Source organism: Cavia porcellus, unplaced genomic scaffold, assembly GCF_034190915.1.
Source record: "Cavia porcellus strain 051 isolate PalLab524CR breed Dunkin Hartley unplaced genomic scaffold, mCavPor4.1 scaffold_2, whole genome shotgun sequence".
Lineage (NCBI taxonomy): Eukaryota > Metazoa > Chordata > Mammalia > Rodentia > Caviidae > Cavia > Cavia porcellus.
The window spans coordinates 116,245,700-116,260,892 of record NW_026947485.1 but is presented as its reverse complement, the minus strand read 5'-3'; the positions used below and the strand labels follow the sequence as shown (position 1 = coordinate 116,260,892).

The following is a 15,193-nucleotide window of genomic DNA, read 5'->3' as shown; positions in this document are numbered from 1 at the left end:
TAGATATAATAACATCTGTGACTAGAACCCTTATTTTTCTTCCTTCCAGAATGCTTAACTTTATTTAATTTTATTGCCTATTTATATTGGTGAAAAGTTTCAGAACAATGGTAGTACAAAGAAATGAGAGCAGATATCTTTGCATTCCCATTATTTTACTTGGAGTCTAGTTTTTTCATCAAAAAAAACAAGATTCTCAATGCTTTGCATATTATCTTTACCAAGTTGCAATCCCTCTGTTCCTTGTTTACTGAAAGTATTTAAATTAATTAATGTTCAATTTTGTCAGTTTACTTCATGTGTTAATGTGTCCGTGTATATTTTGGTAACCAGGTAAGAGAATAAAATACCTAGTTTAATTTTTAAAATGCTAATCCAGTTTTGTTTGAAAAAAATGTTCTATGCCCTCATTGTATAAAATTCTTAAACACTGAGGTTCTTGATTTGCTAATATATTGTTGAATATTACTCTTAACATTCATGAGATTCTGATTTTACTTTTTCTATTTTAATTAATTAAATTTATTGGTACCTTTTAGATGCACATGATGTTCACATTTGTCTCAGGAAATTTATACTCGCAGATGATATATCTTGATTCTTTTTTCCCATTTCCCAACTCTCCTTTCAATCCCTCTTCTCTTCCTTATTTACAAGAGATTTGTCTCCAATTTTTCCTTCTTTCTTCATTTTTTCCTTTTCTCTTCCTTCTTTTCCTCTTCTTCCTTCCCAGTTTTCCTTCCTATTTGAACATTTTCTTCCTATTTCATAATATCTATTACATATTTTGTCTTTAAAATATTTTTAATACTCAGTGGTTTCCTGGAACTAGAGTAATTTTTTTGAGTAAATCACTTAATAATTATGCTTCATGTTTATATCTTCTAGAAGGGTGTATACAGAATTGGTAAAATTTCTTCCTGAAATATATGGGAAAATTCATTATTTAAGTTATTTGGCTTCATTCTTATTGTTGGAAAAGTTATTACCTATCTTATTTTCTTAATACATACAGACAATTTCAAATTGATATGAGTTCTTTATTCTTTTATATTATGGAATAATGACATTTGTGTTTGGAAATTGGCTCTTGCATAAAACATATCTAGTTCACTTTCAATCCCTCTAATCACATTTACCTTTTACCCCTTCCTTGCACACATTTTCTTATTTTGAAGAGTTAATTTCTAGTTTTGTTTCTTAGTCCTCTGTTTTATTAATTAGTATTTTAGACTTTTCAAACATAAGCAAAAGTATAATTGACTCTCTGAGTCTGACTTAGAATAATCATGCTGTTTCATACTTCTGGAAATGACAGAATTCATTCTTCTTTATTGCTGAAAATATAGTATTGTGTGTATACATAAAATTTTCAGCCAGGGACTTAGCTCAGTGGCTTAAGCGCATGCTTGGCAAGTGCAAGGTTGTGCTTTCTATTTATGATACCAAAAAAACCATATATTTTCTTTTCTTTGATCTGTTGATACACATCTAGTCTATTTCATAAGTTAATCCACTGTGAATTGCTGCTATAATAAGGATGTGCATGTCTCACTATGGTTTGTTACCTTTCATCCTTTGTGGATGTGCCCAATACTTAGGTTAAATCAAATTTCTGTTTTCAGATTTTGATGAATCTCCACACTTAACCCATCATGGGTGCATTAGTTCAATTTTCAGCAACAGTAAGAGGATTTTTCTCCATATATATGGAAATAAATGTGCAGCATCATGGAATAACTCACTGTCTGTTATAGAAAAAATTCAGTTTCACAAGCAATAATTTTGTGTTTCAGTGATAGTATGGTCTTATAAGTGTCTGTATAACTTTCCGTATAATTAGCTTCATTGATTGTTGTAACAAGATGATCACTGTCACAGGGTCAAACTCATGGAAATTATTGGCTCACTGTAAATAAAATTACTGTATGTTAACAACACACCATAGAATGGGCTACTGTTATGGGACTATATATCTTGTGAGATAATAAATACTTCATATTTTAAAAAGTCTATAGTTCTGTACTTCCTCATAGTACAGATACTTACTTGTAATAATGCATTGTTACAAAATTTTACAAAAAAATTAAATATTTATCCAACAGATGTGTATGTTATTGGATGGTGTGATGGCCAATGATCCTTTTGAGGCTTTTGGTGTCAGGAAGTGAATAGGGACAGCCAACAAATGTAGAAATTCAATGTGTACATGTGTTTAAAAAAAGAAATGAAAAAGAAAAATAAAGATAAAGAAGTAAAAGAGCACTGAAGAATAATAGAAGAAGTAGCAGGAGAAGGAGTAAGAGGAGGAGGAGGAAGAGTTATGAATAGAAAAGAAGATACACCCTATAGGCAGAAGGGGTCATGAAAAAACCAAGAGGACAGTGCCTGTCAAGATGTTGGCTTCTGCCCTCTACATGTGCTTTTGACCTCAGATCCAGGCCATCAGAAACTCTCTGTGCAGTCATCTCTTCTGTGATTTGCAAGAGGTCCGTTGTTAAAAGCTCACTGCCTATTGTCCAACCTGTTTACCATGCCTGAATCTCTTACTCATGTGTACAGTTATTAAATTTTGACTCTTTTGGTATAAACCATAACTTTTTCAGTGCAAATGTGAAAGCATTTTGGGTGCTGAATTGTGTTGGTTATAGTTTCAAATTTAATCAGTAAGCAAACTCTACAACAATGAAAATTAAAATTGGACCATTTGTTCTGCAGACTTCCCCTTCCCTAACACCTTCATGAAGGCTCTGCTGACTTCTCTGTTGTGCAGGCTGTAGATGAGGGGATTCAGCATGGGTGTCAGGATAGTGTAGAAGGCAGACACATCTTATCCCAGATGAGGGACCGTTCAGATTTAAGCCTCATGTAGATGAACATCGCAGCTCCATAGTACATGCCCACCACCGTGAGGTGAGAGATGCAGGTGGCAAAATATTTGTGGCAACTCTCCCCGGATCCCATGTGGATGACAGCCAGAATAGCATGCGTATAGGAAGCAATGATGATTGTTACAGGGAAGACAAGCATAATTACGCAGCAGGTAAACATTATTTGTTCAAATGTCTTGGTGTCTGTGCATGAGAGTGTGAGCAAGGCTATATTTCCCGGAACCCACAGTAGGTTCCACAGTAGGAGAAGGTCAGTGCAACTATAATAACAATCATATCATCAATGGAGCCAAGAATCCAGGAGGAAGCTACCAAAGGGCAACAGATTTTCTGGTTCATGAGGACTGGGTACCTCAGAGGGTGGCTAATAGCAGCATAGCGGTCATAGGCCATTGCAGCCAGCAGGAAACACTCAGCTCCAGGAATGCACACATAGAAGAAGATCTGGGTCCCACAGCCTGCCAGAGAAATGGACTTCCTTCCAGACAGGAAGTTGACAGCCATCTTGGGCACAGTGGTGCCGATGAGCATGAGGTCCATGAGAGAGAGCTGGCTGAGGAGGAAGTACATGGGTGTGTGCATCCAGGTAGATGAGCAGAACCATGGCTGTGTTCCCCATGCAGCCCACTGTGAAGATGGCGAGGACCAGTTTGAAGAGGAAGGTGTGGGTGGGGCTGTTATCAAAAATTCCCAGCAGAATAAAGTCAGAGTTGAAGGTCTAATTCTCCCAGGCCATGGTGAATGTACTTACAGTGGAGAGAATGTGTAACAAGTGTGTAAAATTCTGTCATAGAAATACTGTGTTTTTTCATTTATTTTTATTTCTCAGACAACTATGTCTCAAGAAGTATCTGTAAATCAGGAAGACATTTATAAAGATACAGACTTGTTCTTTTATTTATAGATGATTGATAGTGAGCCTAGTGTTTGGGTTGAAGTAATTTTTAAATGTGAATTGCTTATTTAACAGACAAAGTAGGTTTTGTGACAATAGGTGGGAAATTTTCCGAAGTTATAAAATCCCCTTTATGGAACAAGTTAAATCAATTGGTATCATTGTTAGTACTTTCACAGTTTCCTAATCATCATCTAATTCATAAATTCTGAGAAAGCAGTTTAATTTTCCTTGGAATCGTTTTATCGAATTTCTCCACATTCACTCCATTTTACTTGTGAATTTTTTCTGCCAAGTATAAAGGGCAGTGATTACCAGTGGAAAGAAGACAAAATTAGATAAATTCCAAGAGTTTGAGAAATCAGCAGTCAGAAACCACTGAGCAATAATATTGCTAATAATGAAGATTTGTCACAGCAGGGGGATGTCATCATGTGGGGTGACCTTGAGCCACTGGTACATGACACCTTTCTGGAGAGTTCTTCTAAGGAGAGGGCTGGGGCACAGTGCCAAAGTCTGTGAGTGAGCAGCAAAGCTGGCTGATCCCAGGCAGTTAACACTTCTGTGCCTTCTTTTTGAAAAAAAAAAAAATAATGTGAATATTTTCCTACTTTATTATACAATGTTAGATAACTGTCATATTTTGGAGTAATTACAAATGTATCTAGTTGTCTAGAAAATAAAAAATTTAAATGTAACTGTGTATCTTTCTCACACACTGGAGCGTGCAGTGCTGCTGTGAGAGTCTCCTCCAATCTCCCATGAATAAATGACTGTGGAGACTGTGTCTTCCAGCACATGATTACCTCACACTGCCTACTTGTTCAGTTCTCATTGATTCCATGAGTATTACTCAAAATTTCAACTCAGGCAGTGTATCCTAAATGTTTAGTCAGTTTGAAATTGTCTTACGCTTTTCCTGTAATAATGCTTACCCAGAAAGAATCACTCTTGTTTGGGTAACCTTAGCGCATGCTGCATAAACCTGTTTTTCTGTGGATCCTTACTTTCTCATTTCTGTATTGGACGATTGGCAGGAAAATCCTTCTGCAGGGTGAAGTCAGAGTTGAAGGAGCAGATTCTCATTCTGTGCCAGGGCTTCTCTCAGAAACAAGACAAAGCAAAAGCCAGGAGGACAATCCTCACTGAGGCCACGCTCGAGTCTTCCTAATACTTCCTGATTGGGACAGTTCTTTGTCTGGAAGCTGCCCCTTGCTTGCTCACTGTCGCTGCGGATCCCTCTACACCATGGGTATTTTTCTGTTGTGGGTTTTCTTCTAGGAGGTACTGTGCAGGAATCCCTAATTCCCTATGTCAAAATGTAGATGATGCCTTTCTTTAAATAAAAAAGTTCAGCTAGCAAGTGACCTCATAGAATCCTGCCACTTTTTGTTGTTCTTCTGATAAACACAGTAAGGCTCACACAGTCCCTAGGTGTTTGACTGAGGCACAGGACAGCAGACTCAACAGCTCTTTGAGAGACCTAAGGTGTCTCTGTCCTGCAGCAAGAGCTGCATCCTTTGCTACTCTGTGGCAGGTCACAGTGAGCACCAGGGCCTGGTCCCAAGCAACGATCTCTGAAGGCTCCCAACCTGGGTCTTTCCACGTGACTCCCCTAGGCAAAGCCTGATTGAAAATCACAGCTTAGGGGTGGAAGGAGTTCCACCCAAACATATATCTTGGCCATATTCCAAATTTGCTTTTCAGAGACACTGAAGACTTTTCAGACACAAGAACAACTCTGAAAGGCAACTTTTTGTGAGAAATTTATACTTGTCTGTATTAATAAATAGAAGATACAGACAGGCTTTCCCACATTTGATATCCCCATTCTGTCCATGCCCGGAAAAGGCCTTTCTACAGGAAGAAGTGGTTAGGGACCTGGTAGTTGCCCAGAGTGATATCATTCATAGGTGACCACGTCCTGGGAGACCTCATCTGTGTAAGGCCACCCAGGCCTGTAGGCCTGTAGGGTCACCCTTTGCCTACCTTCTAGAGCACACGGCTACCTCCCTGCTTGGAGTGCAAGACCTGTCCTTTTGCTAGGTTCTGTAGGACATCTTACTCTTCTCTGGGTCTCCTATTTCCATGAATTAGGCTCACACTACCATTTATGTATTCCTTTTACTGGTGTCTATTGTCAGTTGATTTCAGAAACTAAAATTATCGAGGGCTGCCAAAGTGTTTGCCTAGAATGCAAGAGACCATAGGTTCAAATGTCAGTAACCACAACTAAATATCCAACTTTCAGAGAGAAAAGGGGAAATTTAAACATTTCCTACAATAGAGTGTAAGAGATGTCACAGTTATGCATTTAATGACATAATGTTTTATGATTGTGTAATAATTTCCTTACAGGATTATATGATACATATTCATCAAAGCACTAAACATGATACTAAAAATTTTCACATTCCTGGAATACTTCAAAGTACCCATAATACAAATATAGGTAGATACTTAATTGGTGGCATTACTTTGGGGTAAAAACATGGAATGGGGAGTAGAGAGGAGCCATGCAGGTAGTGCAAATCAACCACAGAGTGAAAGACTGTCAAGAGTAGCAGGAAGATTCCTGGAGTTAGAGATGAACTGCAAACCCACTTCTCAGGCAAAAGAGAATTGCAACATTTTGGAAAGAAATATCAATATAATAAAAAAGGTCAGTTGAAGGAGATAAAGAAATTACGGATCTAACTACAGAGCTGGCAGCCTGCCCTTCTTTTTGCATATGACACAGTGTCTAGCCTTTGTACCTTTGTGTCTTTATCTGGGATAAGGAGTCTGCTCCATCTCTTGGCCGGATGTAGCATGTCTGAGGCATAAGCTGTGGCCGGTGGTTCCGGTCTGCATTCAGCCCACTCACTTTTGGTTCATTCCTCTCTCTATTGAATTCCTTATTCACCTCAGTTCCTCTCCAGCTCCAATAATCTTCTGTCACTATGAGCTGCCACAGGCATGACCACACTCACTCCAGGCTATCCAAACCTGTGCTCCATGACTTTGCTCTCTACACTTCTGACCAGGCAGCGACCAACACAGCATAGACCTGAGGCTTGGCCTATTTCCTTCTCATGCACTGGTCTACTCTTTGTCCAGTAAACTTCCAAAGCAATATTGGCCAGCAGCCTAATTCTGTCAAGAAGAGCAGTGCACTAAGACCTAGGAGGAGACATGCAGATGTCCAGTGACTGACCAACAGTAGGGTGAAGCTGGGTATTTCTGTTGTCAGCATGTATTTATCTCCTGCTTTCCCTCTGGTTGCATTCCTGCTCAGCCCCGCATATGGGCAAGTTTATCACTGAATGAGAGTCTGTACTGAAAGGATTTTTCTTTCCCTTTTTTGGGGGGCGGGGGAAGTACTAAAACACACCACCTTGTACTTACCAGGCAGGCTGATACTGCTAATCTACATCCATGGCTCTGTATTTTAAGGTTTTTTAGCCCTAAATTTTATGTTATCTTTGCATCCCCCTACAGGACTGAAGACACCACAAGAACAGTAAATAATTTGCAGAATTTTCACTAATATTCAAACTCCAACTTTTACAAAGTCCTATCCCAGATCCCTGATGTGATGCTTGGAAGTCTCCAGTCATTTGTCTCCAACCTGTGTTCACCTTAAGTTCCAGAAAAGCAGCAGTTGGCAGACCAGCCCACAACAAGGTCACCTCCTCAAGTGGGGAAATTACCCTGTGATGGGAAATGAGTCTGCTCCTCAAGCAGGAACAATCTCCATAGATTCCTCATGACTTGAGGGGAAGCTCACTTCCCTTGAAATGAAAGTTCTTGCTTGGTGATAGGCAGGGCAGTTAGAGCTACAAAAGCAGAGCGAGGGATCAGGCCAACTGGTCACCAGCACATCCAGGACATTGTTCTATGGAGAGCCGGCCTGTCTGCAGCAGCTCCTCACCATGCACCCCTCAGCCCCTCAGCTGGAGTCCCTCCCCTCCATCCCTTACTTTCTAACTCCATCTTACTCTGCCTGTGCCTCATACTGATTCGCCAAAACTGTGTTTCCACAATGAGAGACAGGAGCCTACTCCACAGAGTGAACTGATGTCCCATTTCCTCTTTGTGAGAAGCCCTTAAACCCTCTGTGGTGACACCATTGCTATAGGAAAAATTATGTTATTTATACTGGCAGCCTGTGACATCATGGATATAATTCCTCCTCCTTCAGTTTCTCCTGCATACTAATTTTGGATTTTTCACAATTGCAAGTACCATTCTTCTTTGCAAATTATCAAATTTTGCATGATCCAAACAGTCTACAAAACTGACTTTTATCTCATTTCCAGTCCTTTTGGAAAGTAGGAGAAGATAATTGTTTAAAAATGTATATTGAGTCACGTGTTCTGTGGTTTTTGTGCAAAACTCCCATGCACTTTCACTAACATGATTTTGATTTTAAACCTCAGCAAAATTATCTTTCCTATAAGGGTTTTTCTTTCAATAACTGAACTTTTGTAGATCACAGTTTCCAAGTTCCGACACATGTACCTCTTTCATAATGTTTCTCCACTTACTGAGCCTCACCTGGACGCATCACACTGAAGTGTGTGCCTTTGCCCTGGTGTAATATAAAAGACAAATACGAATCTTCAGTTCAGGGAAACTCAAACTTGCATTGTTTTGCAGGCTTCAATTCCTTTGTCACTTGATAATTAATCTCTATGAGATTGTTTTTTCACTTTTCTCACTTCCCTTTGGATTTTTTCAAGACATATTAAGCTAATTCTTATAAAGCCCTCATTAAAATATTTTTCACAGTATGTCCTTATCTTATAAATGTTACATTATTACTCAAGTCTTGTCACTTTCTTTGGTGATCTTGCAGTCAGATTCACTCTTGTGATGGTAAATATAACTCTGTATCAGCCTTCCATTCTATCCTGTACACACGAACTTTTTTTGAGCTGGTTTGTTCTCTGTATATCTGGCCAGTGCACGAAATTTTTTTGAGCTGGTTTGTTCTCTGTATATCTGGCCAGTGCATGCACCTGCAAATCCCTTGTTCTCACAGTCTTCATATCGTGCTTGGCAAAGTGTTTGATCCGTTGTCCAGGAAGAGCTGTCTAATGAGGAAGTAGTAACCATTACCCAGTACTGCCCCAACCCTAACCCTTAAACCATCAGTCCCCTTTCCCTCGGGGTCAGTGTCTCTAAACACACAGGTAGGGATCTTCCACTGGCCAATAAAGCCTGTGTGCCTTGCTTTTCACCTCCATGGGTCATTCTCTGTGTCTGCCACAGCACTCTGAGCAGCAAACATTTTTGAAACCATTGTTTCCTCCACTAGATTGCTGGTTCCTGATTGATCAGCTATTTGCTTATCTCTGACGTACTCTTAGTCAAACAGAGACACACACAGGTGAGTCAGGTGAGGTCCTTATGAAGAATAAAAGCATGAATGAATTCACCAGATCCACTGGGGTGTCTTGCAAGGATTCTTAGCATATGTTACCCTGCTGTGACTCATAACGACTTGCATTCATTTAGCATCTCCCAAGACAAGCGTTGATGTAACATGAAAGGATTAATTATGACAACTACAAACACAGTGCACTCATTTTTAAAGTGATATAAAAGGAATGTGCTGCATATCAACATCAAAATCACCTCCCTCATTGGTCAGCTTTAAATAATAACATTTCTGATAGAAGCTCTGGAGTGAAAGGTGCTCCCTTCTTGACTTCCAGAACACCTGGGACACGCTGGACACTGGAGTCTCTCAGGACTTACCTGCTGAATGACCCTAAGAAGGCATGGCCTCCTACACAGAATCTGGGCAGCTTTAAATATCCAAAGCAAACCCACGCACGGGCTTTGCTGACTCATCAGTGATTCCCACCTGCAGCCCCTGGGCCATTCAGTCCCTTGCCTTTAATTACAGGAAGAGGAGCTGTTCACTGAGGGCCTCAGACAGAACTAGCTGCCTGTTTTGAAAATGAGAGTCTTACTGATATTTATGATTATATAAAATACAAAATTCTGTCAGCTTCTTCCTTATTTCCCCCCGTATCACCCATGTCACTCATATTAATTTGTTTTTTACTGCCATTCTTAATTAACCATATTTTAAAACTCTTAATAAGCATGAGCAAAACAGATCTTAGAGTTTCTCATTTTTTGAATAAAGTCTTTGTGCTGTGGGCTCAGTTGTCTATACATAGAATTTTCTTAAAGCTAATCTATTGTTATTGAACTCATGAATCAGGAGTCTCACTGTGGTTCTGCTACTGGTTTTCTTCTGAATATTCTCAACTATCAGGCTAAATGTCTCTAATCTGAAATATTTCAAAATTCAAAATGTTCCAGCACCAGCGCCACAGATTCAGCTCAATGGCATAAGCTCCTGCCTGGCAAGCACTAGGTTGTAAGTTAGATCCTCGGAACAACAACAAAAAAATCACCAACTGGATGCCACAATTGAAAAACTACACTCCTGATGCCTGAGCTTTGATTACCTTATGATTTTTTGTTCATACAACATAATAATATTTGGGGCTTAATTTTATATCCACTCCCATTTATACATATGCAAATATCTGCACATAATGAAATCTAAAATGCTTCTGTTCAAGCATATATATATATATATATGTATGTATGTATTAATTAGCCAATCTGTGTAGAGTACTCATCGATTATGCCATGTAATATAATTCATCAGATTTCCATACATGAATGCACTTTGTTTTGAAGTCATTACTGTTCTTACCTTTTCAATTAAAATAGTAAATGATTTTTATTTCCATAGCTTACAAAATACGGATAAAACTGAAGATGTCTTTTTTTTAAAAAAAACTTATCTTCTAAGATCTATGAAACATCCTCATTTATTTATTCACTCCTGTATTTATTTGTTCCAGTGAGGGAACTCCTGCTAGCCAGCTGATCTAACATTGGGTTCAATTCCTGGTCCTTCTTATTTTATTTCATTTACTTTTACTGTTTTAAAAAGAAAAAGCAATAAAAATAGAAGACTTTCAAAACAAGATAATATAGTAGCATTAATGCTTTAACACATTGTATATTGTTATTTTCATAACAGTTACTCAGAGTACAGGGCACGGGTATGAAATATTTTCCAAACAATGTGAGCAGAAGCATTTCCTTTCAGTGATCTAAGAGAAACTGTTTGACGATCTTAACTATCTTAGGAATATAAATTTCTCCTTTTCCCTTCCTTCCTTTCCCATTTCCCCCATCACAGTTTCTTTTTTCTTTTGCACAGTTTCTTCCCAATTCACAATGTCTATTATAGCTTATTTACTCATTGAGCTTATCACACTAGGGAGATGATATGATGCATACACATGTGGGTGTGATTTATTTCACTTATGAGTATGATCTCGAGCTGCATCCATTTATATATAAAAGTTTCAGGTTTATCCTTCATGGCTGAGGAGTACCCCACTGAACTAAAAGTCCACATCTTTTATATCCTTTCCTCACTTGATGAATGTTTGGATTGTTTCCAAGATTTAACTGTTACAAATTGTGCTGCTGTAAATATGGGCACACAAATATTACTCTGGTATGATGTTTTAAATTTTTCTGGAAAGATATCCAGAAGGGGAATTACATGCTAAAATGGAACCTCTAATCCTAGTTTTCTGAGGAATCTCCATACTGATTTCCACAGTGGCTGCACAGGCCTCCACTCCCACCATCAGTGGAAAAGGGTTCCTTTTCCCCCATACCCCCTCCCGCATATATTATTTGTTGATTTTTTGATGATGGCCATTCTTCTTGAAGTGAGATGGACTCTTAGTGTTGTTTTAGTTTACACCTCTTGAATGTTTTTTCTTATGTTTATTTGCTATTTGTGTTTCTTTGTCTGAGATGTGTGTACTCATTTTAGTTGCCAATTTTTGGATTGGGTCTTTGAATTTTGGGGGCCTGATATTTTTTCCAATACTTCATATATTCTAGGTATAAATTCTTTGTGTGAGGGACCATTGGCTATAATTTTTCCCACACTGGGTGGTCTTTTTACTCTGTTGGTGATTTATTTCATTGTGCAGAAACTTTTTAATTAGGCAATATCCCATTTGTTGATTCTTTGTAGTATTTCACATGTGATCTGAATTTTTTTAATGAAGTCTTTGCCTACAGCTATAACTTCTAGATTTTTACGTGTTTTCTCTGCCAGTATATTTAGTGTTTCTCTTTTTATATTTAGATCTTTGATTAATTTTGGCTTTACTTTAGTGCATGGAGATAGCCATGGGGCTAATGTTAGCATATACAAAGCCAGTTTTTCCACTCTGATTTATTAAAAAGGCTTTCTTTCTTCCAATGAACAAGTTTGACTCCTTTGTTAAACATGAGGTAGGTGAATGTGTTTGGAGTTACATTTGCATCCTCTATTCTGTTCCACTGATACCAAGTTCTTTTTCTCTTTTCTCTTCTCTTCTCTTCTCTTCTCTTCTCTTCTCTTCTCTTCTCTTCTCTTCTCTTCTCTTCTCTTCTCCTCTCCTCTCCTCTCCTCTCCTCTCCTCTCCCCCCCTCCCCTCCCCTCCCCTCCCCTCCCCTCCTCCCCTCCCCTCCTTTCTTTTCTTTCTTTCTTTCTTTCTTTCTTTCTTTCTTTTCTTGCTAATACCATGCTGATTTTACAGTAGCTTTGTAGTGTAATTTCAGGTCACAAATCATACTCCCTGACTTGCCTTAGTTGCCTAGAATTGATTTTATTGTTCTATGACTCTTCTGGTTCCAAATGAATTTTTGGAATGTTTCTCCTAGATCTGTGGGGTATGCTAATGGTATTTTTGCACTAAAGTCTGTATAACAATTTTCACTATGCTGGTTTTTCCTATTCATGAGCAAGGGGTACCTTTCCATTTGCTGATATCTTCTTCAATCTCCTTTTTCAGAGTACTGTAATTTTCAATATATAGATCTTTACTTCCTTTGTTAATTGATTGGTGAGTACTTCTTTCTTTGGAGGCTACTGGTAAGTGTGTGGTTTCCCTAATTTCTCTATGAGTTTGTTGCTTGTGTAGGGGAACACTATTGATTTTTGAGTGCTGACTTCATATTCATGTATGTAACTGAATTCAGTTATTAAATCTAGAGGACTTTTGGTGGAGTTTTTGTGGTCTTCTATGTAAAGAATCACATCATCTGCAACTAAGGAAAACTTCATTTCCCTATCCTTTTGTTGTTCTGTAATTCTCTTGTCTAACTATCTGGATATTTTTTCCAGAATATTGAATAAGAGTGATGATAGTGTACATCCTTGTACTCCTGATTGTAGAATCAAAACTTTCAGTTTTTGACCATTTAATTTGATGTTGGCTGTTGGTTTATCATAAATGGCTTTTATCAGATTGTGGTGAATGCTATCTACTCCAATTTTCTGTAGAGTTTTTATCTTGAGTGGGTATTGGACTTTGTCAAATGCTTTTTCTGCATCTATTGAAGTGATCATGTGATTTTTCTTTTGACTCTATTGATGTGGTGTATTACTTTTATTGCTCTGTGTATGTTGACCCATCACTGTATACCTGGAATGAACCCTACTTGATCATGGTGTTTAATTTTTTGATACTTTACTGAATTATGTTTGCTAGTCATTTATTGAGGATTTTTGAATCTATGTTCATTAGGGACATTGGCCTGTAGTTCTCTTTATTGGTTGCATTTATTCCTGATTTCAGAATCGGACTAATACTTATTTCCAGGAATGATTTTTGAAGAATTACTTTCTTTTCAATTTCCTGGACGAGCTTAAGCATTATTGGCACTAGTTCTTCTCTGAATTTCATGTAGAATATAAGCCAATGAAATTAAAAATGTAATTAAAAACTTACCAATAAGAAAAATCACAGTTCTTGATGCTCCTTATTTTGTCTTTAGAGAAATTTTTACTCAGTTGCCCATGTTGATCTTAAATCAGTGTCTTCTTTCCTCAGTCTCTGGGGTAGCTGTGGTCACAGATTTATAAAATCGCACTTCAATGTTAGTTATTTTCTTTTGCCTCAAATTGCTAACATTCTTGCTTGTGTTTTAACATAAATCATTCTGTGTTTGATTAATATATATTGAAAAACAAATATTAACAACTAAAAAGAATTTACTGGTTACCTGTATCATTTCCTTTACTCTGACCCATTCTAAGAATTTGGTCTGATTCTACAACTATAAGTACCAGTTCCAATTTCTATTTTTGATGCAGTGTAAGCTTACCAGAAACAGCGGACTGGTCTCTGGAACACTAGCCTCAGACCACAGGTTCCAATGCAGATCCAAGAATTCTACCTTCCCACATCATCTGTATAACTTAGTTTCATTCAGCTTTTGAAGTCTTGCTAGATTATTGGATACAACATGACAATTTTTCCTTGTTTAATATATATTGCCTCAAAGGTCTTCCAAAATCTGAGTGACCTCCACGAACTGCAAGTGCAACCATGACCACATGGATGATGACAAGGAAGGACCCCAGCTGAAGCCTCAGGAAGGCCTCTCTCTTTGGATTGTGCTTGTAAGGGTCTCTGAGTTTCTGGGTGGTTGAAAGCTGTGAACCAAATCCTGTGGAAAAAAAAACTCTGTAAAAATACAACTCCAACAGGGTACCCTGGGGCTTTCATCTCAAAGTGAAGTCTTCACAGGAGTTTAGTTCTATCTTTTTACTGTTGTCAGCCAGTAAAGAGTGAGATCTTGCTGAGTCTGGAGATGCCTTTTGTTATCTTTACTAGTGCTCTGATGAAATTTGTCTTATTTTTACTGCTAATGTTTTTCGGAATCATGCTTTCTATAACCCCAATTTTGAAGGTTTTCCTTTCTGTTAAATCTGCAAACTTTTCAAAATGGGATTTTCCTTTTAACTGTAAATCTGGCTGAATATAGTCAGAAGTATGCATGCCACCAAAAGTTTCAAAGAATATCAAGTATTGTTGACTAGCTTCAAGGCAGAAAAACCGTGGTGGTAGATATTTTCTCATATAAGATAACATGCATATATAAGCTTATGTGTCTGACTTATTTCCCCTAATATTTATAGTTTCCAGATGCTTCCATCTTCCCATAAACAACTCAAATATATCCTTATCTGTGGCATAATAGTGCTTCATTGTGTGTAAATACCACACTTTCATATCCATTTTGTTGATGATCACACGGGCTTCCTCTATAATGTAACCATTATGAACTATTATTTTACAAACTTGAGTACACATGGATCACTGTAAAATGAGATGGGAAGAGAGTTCAGGGAAGGGGGAGGGTGGAGAGGGGATAAAATTGATCATTATGCCTTCTGTATATACCTCAATTTCCATGATGAATACAGTTACTACAACTATTAACACAAAAATAACTGGATATTTTCTGTTGGAAATTGTGCCCATGACTGATGGTGTCATGATGGTGTCTGATGGTGTCAACTTGAATAAGA

The 15,193-nt window shown here is 38.0% G+C and overlaps 1 pseudogene; it reads right to left on the bottom strand.

Annotated features, from left to right (window-relative positions):
- Positions 1-2,321: 2,321 nt before the first annotated feature.
- LOC100727825 (olfactory receptor 2M3-like) lies at positions 2,322-3,627 on the bottom strand (annotated as a pseudogene).
- Between the last annotated feature and the right edge of the window lie 11,566 nt (positions 3,628-15,193).